This window comes from Myodes glareolus, chromosome 20 (genome assembly GCF_982192425.1).
Source record: "Myodes glareolus chromosome 20, mMyoGla1.1, whole genome shotgun sequence".
NCBI classification, from domain to species: domain Eukaryota; kingdom Metazoa; phylum Chordata; class Mammalia; order Rodentia; family Cricetidae; genus Myodes; species Myodes glareolus.
In genome coordinates, this window is record NC_142045.1 from 55,122,656 (window position 1) to 55,136,713 (window position 14,058).

Consider the following 14,058-nt stretch of genomic DNA (forward strand, 5'->3'; position numbering starts at 1 on the left):
TTCATAATCTTTTAAATGAGATTGTTGACCTGACATTTAATTCCATTATCATAATGTTAATAATATTTCACATTTTAAAAATAACAATTGAGGCTTTTTAAATACCAAAGAAAGATTTATAAAATCCACTCCTTATTGCATTACTCTATTAGGAAAAATAGCTCCCATTTCTTTGGGTTCTGCTCCAAGCATTATGGATGGGTGTAATCAGCTTCACATATCATTAGTTCAGGGAGGAGAGAGGAAATATGACAACTTTCAGTTCATTTTTCACATCTTCTGAGCCAACTCAGCATTAAATGCACTTAAATGAGTATGCGAAGGAAGACAGTACCTTCAGAGGAATGAGGCAATGCCTATAATAGATAAGAGTTATTATATTCCTCCCCATCCCCTGCTGCCACCAGATTCCTTGGGAGAGGGGACAAATAAAAACTGTGTGTATTGGGGTTGGACAGATAGTTCAGTAGTTAGGAGCCCCTGGTGCTCTTGCATAGCACTGGAGACTGGTTCACAATTGTCTATGACTCTAGTTCCAGGGGACCTGACACCCCTTTCAGGTCTCCATGGGACAAGGCACATAATGGAACACATATATACAGACAGACAGACAGACAAAATACTTGTATACAGAATTTTTTTTAAAAAAAAAAGTCTTAAAATAGCTGGGACAACCACAGGAGCAGGACTGAACTAGCAACCTGGGCCAGAGCAGGCCTGAGGCAACAAATTCCACAGGAGCAGGATTGAGCTAGCGACCTACGCCAGAACAGTCCTGAGGCAGTGAACTCCACAAGAGCAGGACTAAGGCAGAATCTTGGGCCAGAGCATGCCTGGGATGGTAAATTCCATGGGAGCACGGGCAGATCCATACCAAGGATATTTGCAGAAGCAGAATTAGACCAGTAATCTAGGCTGGAACAGGCCTGAGGTAGCAAGCTCCAGAGGAGCAGGACTGAGCCAGCAACCTAGGCCAGAGCAAACCTGAGACTGCAAGCTCCACAGAAGCAGGAATGGATTCAGACCAGGGACATTTGTGGAGGCAGGACTGAGCAGGAGACCTGGGCCCTGGAGGAGCAGACATGAGACAGCAAACTCTACAGGAGCAGGTACACAGGGAGCAACTGCTGAGTGAGTAGGCCAGAGCCAGAGACCACTGCAGGTCCAGACATGAATCTGGGACCTCTGAGGGAATAGACAGGAACCAGAAACCTCTGCGGATCTGGGCGTGAGTCTGGGACCTATGAGGAAGTAGGCCTGAGCCAGGCCCTTTATGGGTCCAGGCGCACCCAAGGCTGGGACTTCCAAGAGAGAAGATCAGAGCCAAAGACCTTTACAGGACTAACCCCAAGCCAAGGAATTCCACAGGAATAGATCCAGACCAGGGACATTTACAGAAACAGGTCTGAGCCAGCGACCTGGACCAGAGCAGGCCTGAGACAGCAAACTACTCAGGAGCAGAGTAAACCCTGGGAGTGCTGAGTGTCCTCCAGGAACATGGAGTGACCAAGGGGGTAACTAGAACTGTGGACCTGACTGTACCACAAGGAACAACCATCTGAGCCTTGGATCCACTGGCACCTAGAAAATTAATCACCAGAATCACAGACATCCCCAACCACACCAATTAGAGGAAAAAAATGAGTAGATAAGGTAAGAACACATGTAAAAACACAAAGACCAACACAACATCAGTAAAATATAGAGGCTCTACAACAGCAAGACTTGAACAACCAAATATAGATGAAGCAGAAGAAAATGACCTAAAAAAACAACTTCAGGAGAATGTTTGAAACTCTTAAAGAAGAAATAAGAAATTCCCTTTAAAAAGTGTAGGAAAAGACAAATAAAAAATTAGAAGACACCCTTAAAGAAAACAAAGAAAGAGCAATAAAACATATAAAAGAAACTATTCAAGACTTGAAAACTGAAATAGAGACAATAAAGAAAACACAAACCAAGGGAATTACAGAATCAGAAACTATGAGAAAATGATCAGGAACCACAGATGCAAACATAAACAAAAGAATACAAGAGATGGAAGAGAGAATCTCAAGCACTGAATATAAAATAGAAGAAATATACTCATTAGTCAAAGAAAACATTAAATATAACAAAAGCTTAACCCAAAATATCCAGGAAATATGGGACACCATGAAAAGACCAAACCTAAGAATAATAGGTATAGAAGAAGTTCAACTAAAAAGCACAGAAAATTTATTTAACAAAATCATAGAAGAAAAACCTTCCCAACCTAAAGAAACATATACCTATGAAGATACAAGAAGCCTGCAGAACACCAAATAAACTGAATCAAAATAAAGTTCCCTTGCCACATAATAATCAAAGCACTAAACATACAGAATAAAGAAAGAATATTAAGAGCAGCAAAGGAAAAAGGCCGAGTAACATATAAAGGCAAATCTATCAGAATTACACCTGACTTCTCATTGGAGACAATGAAAGCCAGAAAATCATGGTCAAGCATTATGCAGACATTAAGAGACCATGGATGCCAGCCCAGACTACTATGCCCAGCAAAACTTTCAATCACTGTAGAAGAAAAAAACAAGATATTCCATGACAAAACCAGATTTAACCAATACCTAGTCACAAACCCAGTCCTACACAAAGTACTAGAAGGAAAACTTCAATTCAAGGAAGTTGGCTACATCAACAAAAACACAGACACTTGATCTCACAGGGGCAAATCCCAAAGAAGAGAGAAACACACAAATTAACATCACCAATAATGAAAACTAAATTAACAGGAGATAGTAATCACTGGTCATTAATATTCCATAATATAAATGAACTCAACTCACCTACAAAAAGACACAGGCTAACAGATTGAATACAAAAACAGAATTCATCTTTCTGCTGCATACAAGAAACACACCTCAACCTCACAGACTGACATCACCTCAGAGTAAAGCATTGGGAAAAAAATTTTCAATCAAATGGACCTAAGAAACAAGCTGGTATAGTTAGCTTAATATCTAACAAAAGAAACTTCAAATTAAAATCAATCAAAAGAGATGGAGAAGGACACTTTATACACCACAGGAGCAATCCATCAAGATGAAGTCTCAATCCTGAATAGCTATGCCCCAACTACAAGAACACCCACATATGTAAAAGAAATATTACTGAAACTTAATCACAATCAAACCCCACACACTAATAGTAGAAAACTTTGACATGCCACTCTCCCCAATGGATAGATCAACCAGATAGAAACCTAACAGAGAAATAAGAGAACTAGCAGATTTCATGACTCAATTTGGAATCAACAGACATCTACAGAACTTTCCATCCAAACATAAAAAAATATAACTTCTTCTCAAAACCTCATGGAATCGTCTCAAAAATTGACCACATACTCAGTAATAAAACATACCTCAACTTATACAAAAAAATTGGAATAACCCCATGTATCTTATCAGATCACCATTGCTTAAAGCTAGAATTCAACAGCAATAATAATTCCAGAAAGCCAACAAACACATGGAAATTAAACAATGCTCATCTGAATCATCAATGGGTCAAGAAAGAAATAAAGAATGAAATTAAAGACTTCCTAAAATTCAATGAAAATGACACAACATACCCAAATTTATGGGACACAATGAAAACAGTATTAAGAGACAAGTTCATAGCACTAAATGCCTACATAAAGAAGCTGGAAATATACCACACTAGTGAATTAACACAACATTTGAAAACTTTAGAACAAAAAGAAGCAAACTCACCTAAGAGAACTGGACAGCAGGAAATAATCAAATTGAGAGCTGAAATCAACAAAATAGAAACAAAGAAAACAATACAAAGAATCAATGAGAAAAAGAGTTAGTTCTTTGAGGAAAATAACCAAAATAGATAAACCATTATGCAAACTAATCAAAAGGCAGAAAGAGAATATCCAAATTAACAAAATCAGAAACAAAAAGGGGGACAGAACAACAGACACGGAGGAAATACAGAGAATAATCATGTCATATTTCAAAAACCTGTACTCCACAACTTAAAGGAAATGGACAACTTTCTGGATATGTATCACTTGCCAAAGTTAAATCAAGACTAGATAAGCAAATTAAGCAGACCTATAACTGCTGAAGAAGTAGAAACAGTCATCAAAAGTCTCCCAACCAAAAAGACCCCAGGACCAGATGGTTTCAGCTCAGAAGCTCAGAATTCTACAAGATTTTCAAAGAAGAACTAATACTAATACTTCTCAAATTGTTCCACACAATAGAAACAAAAAGAACACTGCCAAAGTCTTTTTATGAGGCTACAATTACCCTGATACCCAAACCATATAAAGGCATTTCTAACAAAGAGAATTACAGACCAATCTTATTCATGAACATTGATATAAAAATACTAAATAAAATACTGACAAATTAAACACATCAGAACCCCCATCTACCATGATCAAGTTGGCCTCATTCCAGAGATACAGGGATGGTTCAACATACAGAAATCTGTCAATATAATCCACCATATAAACAAACTAAAAATTAAAAACCACAGGATCATTAGATGCTGAAAAAACTTTTGACAAAATACAACATTCCTTCATGATAAAGATCTTGGAAAGATCAGGGATACAAGGAACATATAATAAAGGCAATATACAGCAAACCAACAGCCAACATCAAACTAAATGGAGAGAAACTCACAGTGATCCTACTAAAATCAGGAACAAGACAAGGTTGTCTACTCTCTCCATATCTATTCAATATAGTTCTTGAGGTCCTAGATAGAGCAATAAGGCAACAATAAGCGATCAAGGGGATACAAATCAGAAAAGAAGAAATCAAACTCTCACTATGTGCTGATTATATGATAGTTTACATAAGCAATCCCCAAAACTCTATCACGGAACTTCTACAACTCATAAACACTTTTAGCAATGTAGCAGGATACAAGATTAACTCCAAAAAATCAGTAGTACTCCTGTACACAGGTGATAAATGGGCTGAGAAAAAGATCAGAGAATCAACACTCTTCACAATAGCCACAAATAGCATAAAATATTTCAGAGTAACTCTAATCAAGCTAGTGGAAGACTTTTATGACAAGAACTTTAAATCTTTGAAGAAATAAATTGAAGAAGACACCAGGAAGTGGAAAGATCTCCTGTGCTCTTAGGTAGGTAAACTTAACATAGTAAAAATGGCAATCTTACCAGAAGCAATCTACAGATTCAATGCAATACCCATCAAAATCCCAGAAAAATTCTTCATAGATCTCGAAAGAACAGTACTCATCTTCATATGGAAAAGCAAAAAAACCCAAAATAGCCAAAACAATCCTGTACAATAAAAGAATTTCTGGAAGCATCACAATCCCTGACTTCAAACTCTAGTATAGAGCTACAGTACTGAAAACAGCCTGGTATTGGCACAAAAACAGACAGGAGGATCAATGAAACTGAGTCGAAGACCTGGATATTAATCCACACACTTTTGAACACCTGATTTTTGACAAAGAAGCAAAAAATATCAAATAGAAAACAGAAAGCATATTTAACAAATGGTGCTGGCATAACTGGTTATCAACCTGTAGAAGAATAAAAATAGATCCATATCTATCACCATGCACAAAATTCAAGTCCAAATGAATCAAAGACCTCAAGATAAAACCAGCCACACCAAACCTCACTGAAGAGAAAGTGGGAAGGATATTTAAACTCACTGGCACAGGAGACCACTTCCTAAATATAACCCCAGTAGCACAGACACTCAGAGAAACAATTAATAAATGGGACCTTCTGGAACTGAAAAGCTTTTGTAAAGCAAAGGACACGGTCAACAAGACAAAATGACAGCCTACAGAATGGGAAAAGATCTTCACCAATCCCACATCAGACAGAGGGGTGATCTCCAAAATATACAAAGAACTCAAAAAATTGGTCATCAAAAGAACAAATAACCCAATAAAAAAATGGAGTACAGACCTAAACAGAGAACTCTCAACAGAGGAATACAAAATGTCTGAAAGACACTTAAAGAAATACTCAACAACCTTAGTCATCAAAGAAATACAAATCAAACCACTATGTAAGAATGGCCAACATCAAAAACACTGATGACAATTTATACTGAAGAGGTTGTGGGGTAAAGGGAACACTCTTGCATTGCTTGTGGGAGTAAAATCTGGTACAGCCCCTTTGGATATCAGGATGGTAGTTTCTCAGAAAATTAGAAAACAACCTTCCTCAAGACCCAGCAATACCACTTTTGGGTATATATTCAAAGGATGCTCAACCATGCCACAAGGACATGTGCTCAACTATGTTCATAGCAGCATTTTTTGTCATAGCCAGAACCTGGAAACAACCTAAATAAACCTTGACTAAAGAATGTATAAGGAAAATGTGGTACATTTACACAATGGAGTACTACACAGCAGAAAAAATAATGACATCTTGAAATTTGCAGGTGAATTGATGGAGCTAGAAAACAACATTTTAAGTGAGGTAACCCAAACCCAGAAAGATAATTATCATATATACTTACTCATAAGTGGTTTTTAAACATAAAACAAAAAAAAAACAGCCCACAAATTACAATCCCAGAGAGGCTAGACAACAATGAAGACTCTAAGAGAGACATACATGGATCTAATCTACATGGGAAGTATAAAAAGACAATATCTCCTGAGTAAATAGGGAGCATGAGGACCTTGGGCAAGGGTTGAAAGGGAGGAGAGAGGCAGGGAGGGGAGCAGAGAAAAAATGTAGAGCTCAAGAAAAATCAATTTAAAAAATCTCAAAATAAACTCTGTATACTTATGATATATAATATGATGGTTTTATATACATAGACATAATAAACAATTAACACAGCAAAACATCATCTCACATGAGTATTTGTGGGTGAGAGAATTTAAGATCTACCCTGTTAAGTATAAAACACAGCTTTTATTTATGATAGTCCTATCTCAGTTACTCCACTTTTACTGTGAGAAAGCACATTCATCAAGGCAACTTATTTTTTAAAAGTATTTAATCTGGTTTATGATTCCAGAGGTTTGATGCCCATGATGGTGGAACAGAGGAACGTTTAAGAGCTCTTGTGTTTTGACTTGTGAGTAGGAAGCCGAGAGAAAGAAAATGAGCATGCAAAACCTCAAAATCCACCCCCAGTGACATGCCTTCTCCAATAAGACCATCACAGACCTTAGGCTGGCTCCACACCTACTATGGTATGAGTAGTACCATAATAAACATGAAGCACAGGCCTCTTTGCTGAACTGTGATAGCTACTTTCTCTCTGCTGCGATGAAAATACCCTGACAACCAATGCAGAAAAGAAAAGGGCTAATTTTTGGGTGTTGTTCCAGAGGGACAAAGTCCATAAAGTCTGCGTAGTCCTGGCAACAGAAACAGGAAGTTTAATGATCGCATTTCATCTACACACAGGGAGCTAAAAGACAAGGCTATGAACTTTCTAACACTGCCTCTTGTGCCACACTTCCTCCAGCAAGGCTCTGCCTTCCAAAGGTTCCATAACCCACCTGCCTCCAGAACGGCCTCACCTGTTGTCAGGGTTTCTTTCCCACCTGGTCCCTGCAGTCGTTAAGTCCCAAAGAAATCACACAGAGGTCTACATTAACTATAAACTGATTGGCCCATTAGCTCAGGCTTCTTATTAACTCTTATAACTTCTATTAGCCCATTATTCTTGTCTACGTTAGCCACGTGGCTCGGTACCTTATTTGGTGAGGAAGGTCACATCTTGCTCCTTCTGTGGCTGGGTCACGACTGCAGACAAAACTTACTCTATTCCCAGAATTCTCCTGTTCTTGACCTGCCTCTACTTCCTGTCTGGTTGTCTCACCTATACTTCCTGTTTGGCTACTGACCAATCAGTGTTTATTTAAAATATAATTGACAGAATACAAACCATTGTATTACAACACTCACCAAATGGGAACCAGGTACTGAAATACATGAGCCTACTGAGGGTATCTCTCATATAAACCACAATAAGTAGTGTTCTCATTTTTTTATGTATACAGCACACAAAAATATGGAATTGCTGCACCATAGGCAGTTCTGTTTAATTCTTTGAAGAAACCATTTATTGGCCATAATGTCTACACTAACTATCATGAGAAGGTACAGGCTCATCTACCTGATGCTATTGATGCTGCTGCCCTCAGCCTGCCCCTGGTTACCTGAAGTCATTCAGGGCAGATCTTCTCATTTTGAAAGCTTTGCCCTTGGCAAGCTTCTTCCTCTCCCTGCATTCCCCTCTACCTCATTATAGCCGGCTGAACCTCTGCAAGAGGAACCCCAAAAGTAGCAGTGCTCTTTGACCTTTTCTAGGTTATGTTTCTGTTCACTCAAGATCGCAAAGCAATGACAGGGCAAAGAAAAGGTTCCAGCCTCAGCCAACTTGTAAACCATGAGTTTAGCTGCAGTTGCTTACAGGGACGAATCACAACCATCTCAGGCTAAACGGTCATCAGGAATCTCTGCTGTGACTGGACCCGAGGGGTGAGGTGACATGAACACAGGCAAGTGGAAGCAGGACCCGCTCCTCCCTCTTCCTTTTCTTTCCTTCCTTTGTTTTTCTCCTTTTCGTCTTTCTCCATGCCCCATTTCTCCTTCTGTAGTGAGGAGCTGCGGGCAGGCCTGCTTTTCATCCTGCCCAGCTCCTGCACGGCTAGCTTAGCCCCAGAAATAATAACACACAAGTTATATTCATTTAAACACTGTCTGGCCCATTATCTCTAGAGAGTTAGTTACTGACTAACTCTCATATCTTGATATTAATCCATTTCTAATAATCTCGTGGTAGCACCACGAGGTAGTGGCTTACCGGAAAAGATTCAGCATGTCTGACCTGGTGGCTGGCTCCATGGCATCTGCCTCATTGCCCTCTTCCCAGCATTCTGTTCTGTTTACTCCGCCTACCTAATTTTCTGTCCTATCAAAGGGCCAAGGCAGTCTCTTTATTGACCAATGAAAATAACACAATAGACAGATAACCCTCCTCCATCACTCCTTCTTTTCCTTTTTTTCTTTAATCCTTTCTGTCTCCTTCTCTTTCTTTTTTTTCTCCCATTCCCTCTTGATTTGGGTGCTGATTAGGCATTTGTTAAACTTGTGGAAATTCATCAAGTTGCATGTTTATAGTATGTTAATTTATTATAAATGAACATATATAATATACATAAATGAACTTATACAAGAAGAGTAAAAAGTTATGTGGGTTAGTTCACGTGGCGGGACTAGAGGCTGAAGAGCATGAGGTCACGGAGAACTAGTCAGAGTGCCCTGATGAACTCTGTCCCTACCCGTGAGCTAATGTGGTGTCTCCAGCATTACAGCAGTGCTAACCTTACTGGCTCCTGACTCTGGAGTTAGTTTGGGTTGAGTTCAGCTGCAGGATTCTTTGACTGGATTCCTAGGTAGCTCGGCTGGATCTGGCTGGCCTTGCACGGCTTTCTCACTGCCTCTAGCGACTGATGCTGACTGTCATCCCATCCCTTTTCTCCATGTGGTCTCTCGTTCTCATGGTGGCACAGCTCTGAGTTACAAAGAGAGGATGCTGTGGTTTTCTTGGAGCCTGGATGGAAAGAGAGGCAATATCTTGGCACCAATTTGCAGCTGCCAAAAAAGTCCCAGGTCGAGCACACAGAAGGTTCATGGGGGGCACTCTGCTGACCTGGCCAGTAGATGTCCCCATAAAAGGAATAACTCTTCCCTTCCTACAGGAATCAATACTGTGCCATATGTATCTAGAGATCTTGTTTTCCAGAAGTCCAATAACCAAAAGTTTACTCGAAATTTCCTATTTGAGTTTGGTAACTAATCCTCAATGTTAGACAACATTGCTTGGTTCAGCTAAATGTATCTGCGGGTTAGGCAAAGCCTGTGAGGCCTGCTTACAACCTTTGTACCAGATAACATAACGCAAATAACAGGAATCCCTGTTCTATGAATAAATGTAGAAAGGTAGTTTGGGAATGTAGCTCATAGGAAAGTATTTACTGGCATCTCTGAGGCTCTGGGCTCCATCCCCAGGCACTTAAAACAAGTACAGAAGAATTTCAGAAATTCATATTCTCTCTCTCTCTCTCTCTCTCTCTCTCTCTCTCTCTCTCTCTCCCTCTCCCTCTCCCTCTCTCTCCCTTTCTCCCTCTCCCCTTCTCTTTCTCTCTCTCTCTCTCTCTCTCTTCCTCTCTCCCCCTCTCTCCCCCTTCTCTCTCTCTCTTTCTCTCTCTCTCTCTTCCTCTCTTCCCCTTCTCTCTCTCTCTCTCCCTCCCTTTCTCCCTCTCCCCCTCTCTCTTTCTCTCTCTCTCTTCCTCTCTCCCCCTCTCCTCTCTCTCTCTCTCTCTCTCTCTCTCTCTCTCTCTCTCTCTCCCTTTCTCCCTCTCTCCCCCCTCTCTCCCTCTCTCCCCCCTCCTCTCTCCAGCAGTGAGACATCAGTTTGGACTCTTTTTATACCATCAACAGTGGATATAAACTAGAAATGTAGACAAAGACATCTAGCATCTTCTTACCTCAGTCCCCTGTGTCTGCCTTCCTTCCTGCTCAGACACCCCCACCTGGAGATTACTAGCATTTGATTGCTGTCTTATTCCACTTTCTGCTTCTAGAAACATAGTGGGGAACGTATAAACAATGAAAATCAATTTTCCCACAGTGTTGGAGGCTGGGAAGTCAGGAACACATGTCAACATCTGGCCAGATGTGCTGCCTTAGGACAAAGCAGAAGCTCACTCGAGAGAGGGAGAGAAAATTGGATTAAACGTATCCAGTCCTTGTTAGAGGAATTGGCAGGGACTCCCGATCTGCTGTGTATTCCAGAAAGGCCATGTACAAAAGGAAATACATAGCTGCGAAAACCAAGGTTGAATAGAAGAAGAAAAAGAAAAAGGTCCTTGCTACGGTCACAAAACCAGTTGGTAGTGACAAGCATGGTGGTACCTGGGTGGTTAAGCTTCGAAAAATGCCCAGGTATTATCCTACCGAAGATGTGCCTCGGAAGCTGCTGAGCCATGGCAAAAAGCCCTTCAGTCAGCACGTGAGACGCCTGCGTGCTAGCATCACTCCTGGGACTGTCCTCATCATCCTCACCGGGCGCCACAGGGGCAGGAGAGTGGTTTTCCTGAAGCAGCTGGGCAGTGGTTTACTGCTTGCGACAGGACCTCTTGCCCTCAACAGAGTTCCTCTGAGAAGAACACATCAGAAGTTTATCATCGCCACCTCTACGAAAGTTGATATCAGCACAGTTAAAATCCCCAAACACCTGACTGAGGCTTACTTCAAGAAAAAGCGGCTGCAAAAGCCCAGGCACCAGGAGGGCGAGATCTTTGACACAAAGAAGGAGAAATATGAGATTACAGAGCAGCGCAAGGCTGATCAGAGAACGGTGGACTCGCAGATTCTGCCAAAGATGAAAGCTGTTCCTCAGCTGCAGGGCTACCTGCGCTCTCAGTTCTCTCTGATGAACGGGATGTATCCTCACAAACTGGTTTTCTAAATTGCTAACAACCTAATTAAACAGCTTCGTGTGTCAAAAACAAAAAACAAAAAACAAAAACAAAAACAAAACAAAAAAAAAAACAAAACATGTTCTGTAGAAGGAGCAGCGGGCTATGTTCCTGCCTGGCTCCCGCATGGCTAGCTTTACACCCAGAAATAACAACACACAAACTGTATTCCTTTAAACACTACCTGGCCCATTAGTTTCAGCCTCTTATTGGCTAACTCTCACATCTCGATTAACCCATTTTTAACAATCTGTGTAGCACCACGAGGTGGTGGCTTACTGGGAAGGATCTTATCCTGCATCCGTCTTGGAGAGGAGAGCTATAGTGTCTGCCTGCCTCTGCTTTCTTTCTCCCACAATTCTGTTCTGCCTTCCCCGCCTACCTATGTTCTGACCTATCAGGCCAAGCAGTTTCTTTATTAATTAACCAATGAAAGCAACAGAAATACATAAGAGTCACCTACATCAGTATTCTGTCTTCATGAGCTCGCTCCTGTTATTACTGGCCTGCTCTTTGGTAATGGCGTCAATCCATTCACAGTGGCAGAGCCCTAATGGCTGAACCATCTTTTCAAAGGTTCCATCTCTTCAGGTTGATTTAACAGAAATTATTTATCAACGGGAGCTTGGAGTGGGGGGACATTCTTGCACCTCCAAGTCTAACTAAGGGAGTTGAAAAGGTGGTAAGGCCAGTCGAGGAAATCAGGACAGGGGGGAGTGCTCAGAGGAGGCTGTAACCCAGAAAGCTCCTCACATTAGCTGTTATTATCATAGGTGGTGATTATGTCTTCCCTGGTGTCCTCAGAGAATGGCACGGCTCGCTCTCCAGTCTTGGCTGTTCTCTCCATGAGCGTTCAGTTGACTCTTATCCTGGTCACTGCTATTTTGAGAGTGGAAATGCTCTACACTCTACTTGCTAAGCTAAGCATGGGGCTGTGGGCACCCTGGTCTGACCTCTGAGTTTTCCCTAGTATTCTGAGTTTTCCCCAGTATCTTGATGGGATGTTCTTCAATGTGTCATCACTGAATGCCACAGTCATCTTTCGGAATAAACTCAAGGATTAGGGTTAGAGTCAGTCCCTGTGTCTTTGTGGCTCCCATGGAAGATGCTTGTGGTCCAGAGAATGCTGTGATTCCAAATCTAGCCTTCCTTGGTGGCTCTGCCGGTGTGTACAGGGTATCAGGGACACGTGGTACCATCTTTATCTCAACCCCATTGACCTTGGCTCTGGAAATTCCCACAAAGAATGAGAAATAAGTTCCAAACAGATACTGATGATATCACAGTTTTAATTATATAATAAATGCATACTTCTATCCTAAAAAGAAAATAAAAAACTAGCCAAGGTACTATGTACATAAAGAAAGCCACGTGGAACCAGGGCCCCATGGAAGGCACGGCCAGGGACACAGACTCCTTGATTTCAGTTCTCAGAAGACAGCCCCAACTCTGCAGCAGTGCAGCTGCACAGACTCAGCCACACTGCTTATAAGTGCTCAGCTGGAGAAGCTTGCTTCAGCCCAGCACATCTTTCCAGAACCCAAACCATGTGAGTCTTGTTCTCAAAAGGACATGACTACATTCCTAAGACAAACACATTGCCAAATTCTGGATCCTGGGACAGAGAGGCTGACAACTCTGCTGGTGGAGAAAATGGTAAGTTCCCTGAGTCTGCTGGCCAAGGTGGCCTGTCTGGGTCTTCTGAAGAAGGACCAGAAAGCCTTTACCTAGAGACAGACAACATTTATTAGTTATGGGGTGTCATATAAGAATGCCAGGCACTGTGTGTGGCATCATTCTAGTCAAAGCCAAATCAAAACTAGGAGGTCAGTCTGGACTTGAGACGCCTTCAGCCAGAGGCCTGACAGGGCCACTGACAAGGCCACTTGGCGTTTGCACTTGGCACAGTATGCGTTCCAGCTGCAGAACATCAACTTTGCATTTAAAACACTGGTGGGTTAGCATGTTGGGCTCATTCTATTTCCTGTGACTAATTTAAGTAGAATAGTCAGGAGAAGGACATGATGTCCAGGTTCCCAGAATCCAGCGGCCTAGGACAACACACAGCAAAGGGCATTTATCTAGGAAGGAGTGGAAAATGATGGTTGCCTAGAAACAGTGGGTAATCACATCCAGGGCTTGCCTGAACTGCATCCAACCTGACTTTAAAACCTGAAATTTAAGATGACCATTGCAACAATTTCCCTTTACACAATGTTTGATTGCTTTTAAAATTAATAAACATAAATGGTAAAAAAAAAAGATAAAATAAATCTAAATTAAGCCATGAAAGGTTAGATACTTTTAGGCTTTTTGTTTTGTGTTTGAGGCTGGTCCTCTGTAGCGCAGGCTGACCTGGGCCTCACTGTTTAGTTGAGGGTCTTCTGCCTCCACCTGCAAAGAGCCGGAATCCCAGGAGCAGACCCTCTTTGCCTTGCTACACTGCAGCCTTCCAATCCTGTGAGAAGCAGGACTATTTCATGTGTAGATAAAGTTATCGTGAGGAATCACATTACAGCACTTGCTCTTCTTTACACCCCTTCT

At 41.3% G+C, this 14,058-nt stretch overlaps 1 pseudogene; it reads left to right on the forward strand.

Moving 5' to 3' along the window:
- Positions 1-10,779: 10,779 nt before the first annotated feature.
- On the forward strand, positions 10,780-11,533 carry LOC125412128 (large ribosomal subunit protein eL6 pseudogene; annotated as a pseudogene).
- The last annotated feature ends 2,525 nt before the right edge of the window (positions 11,534-14,058 follow it).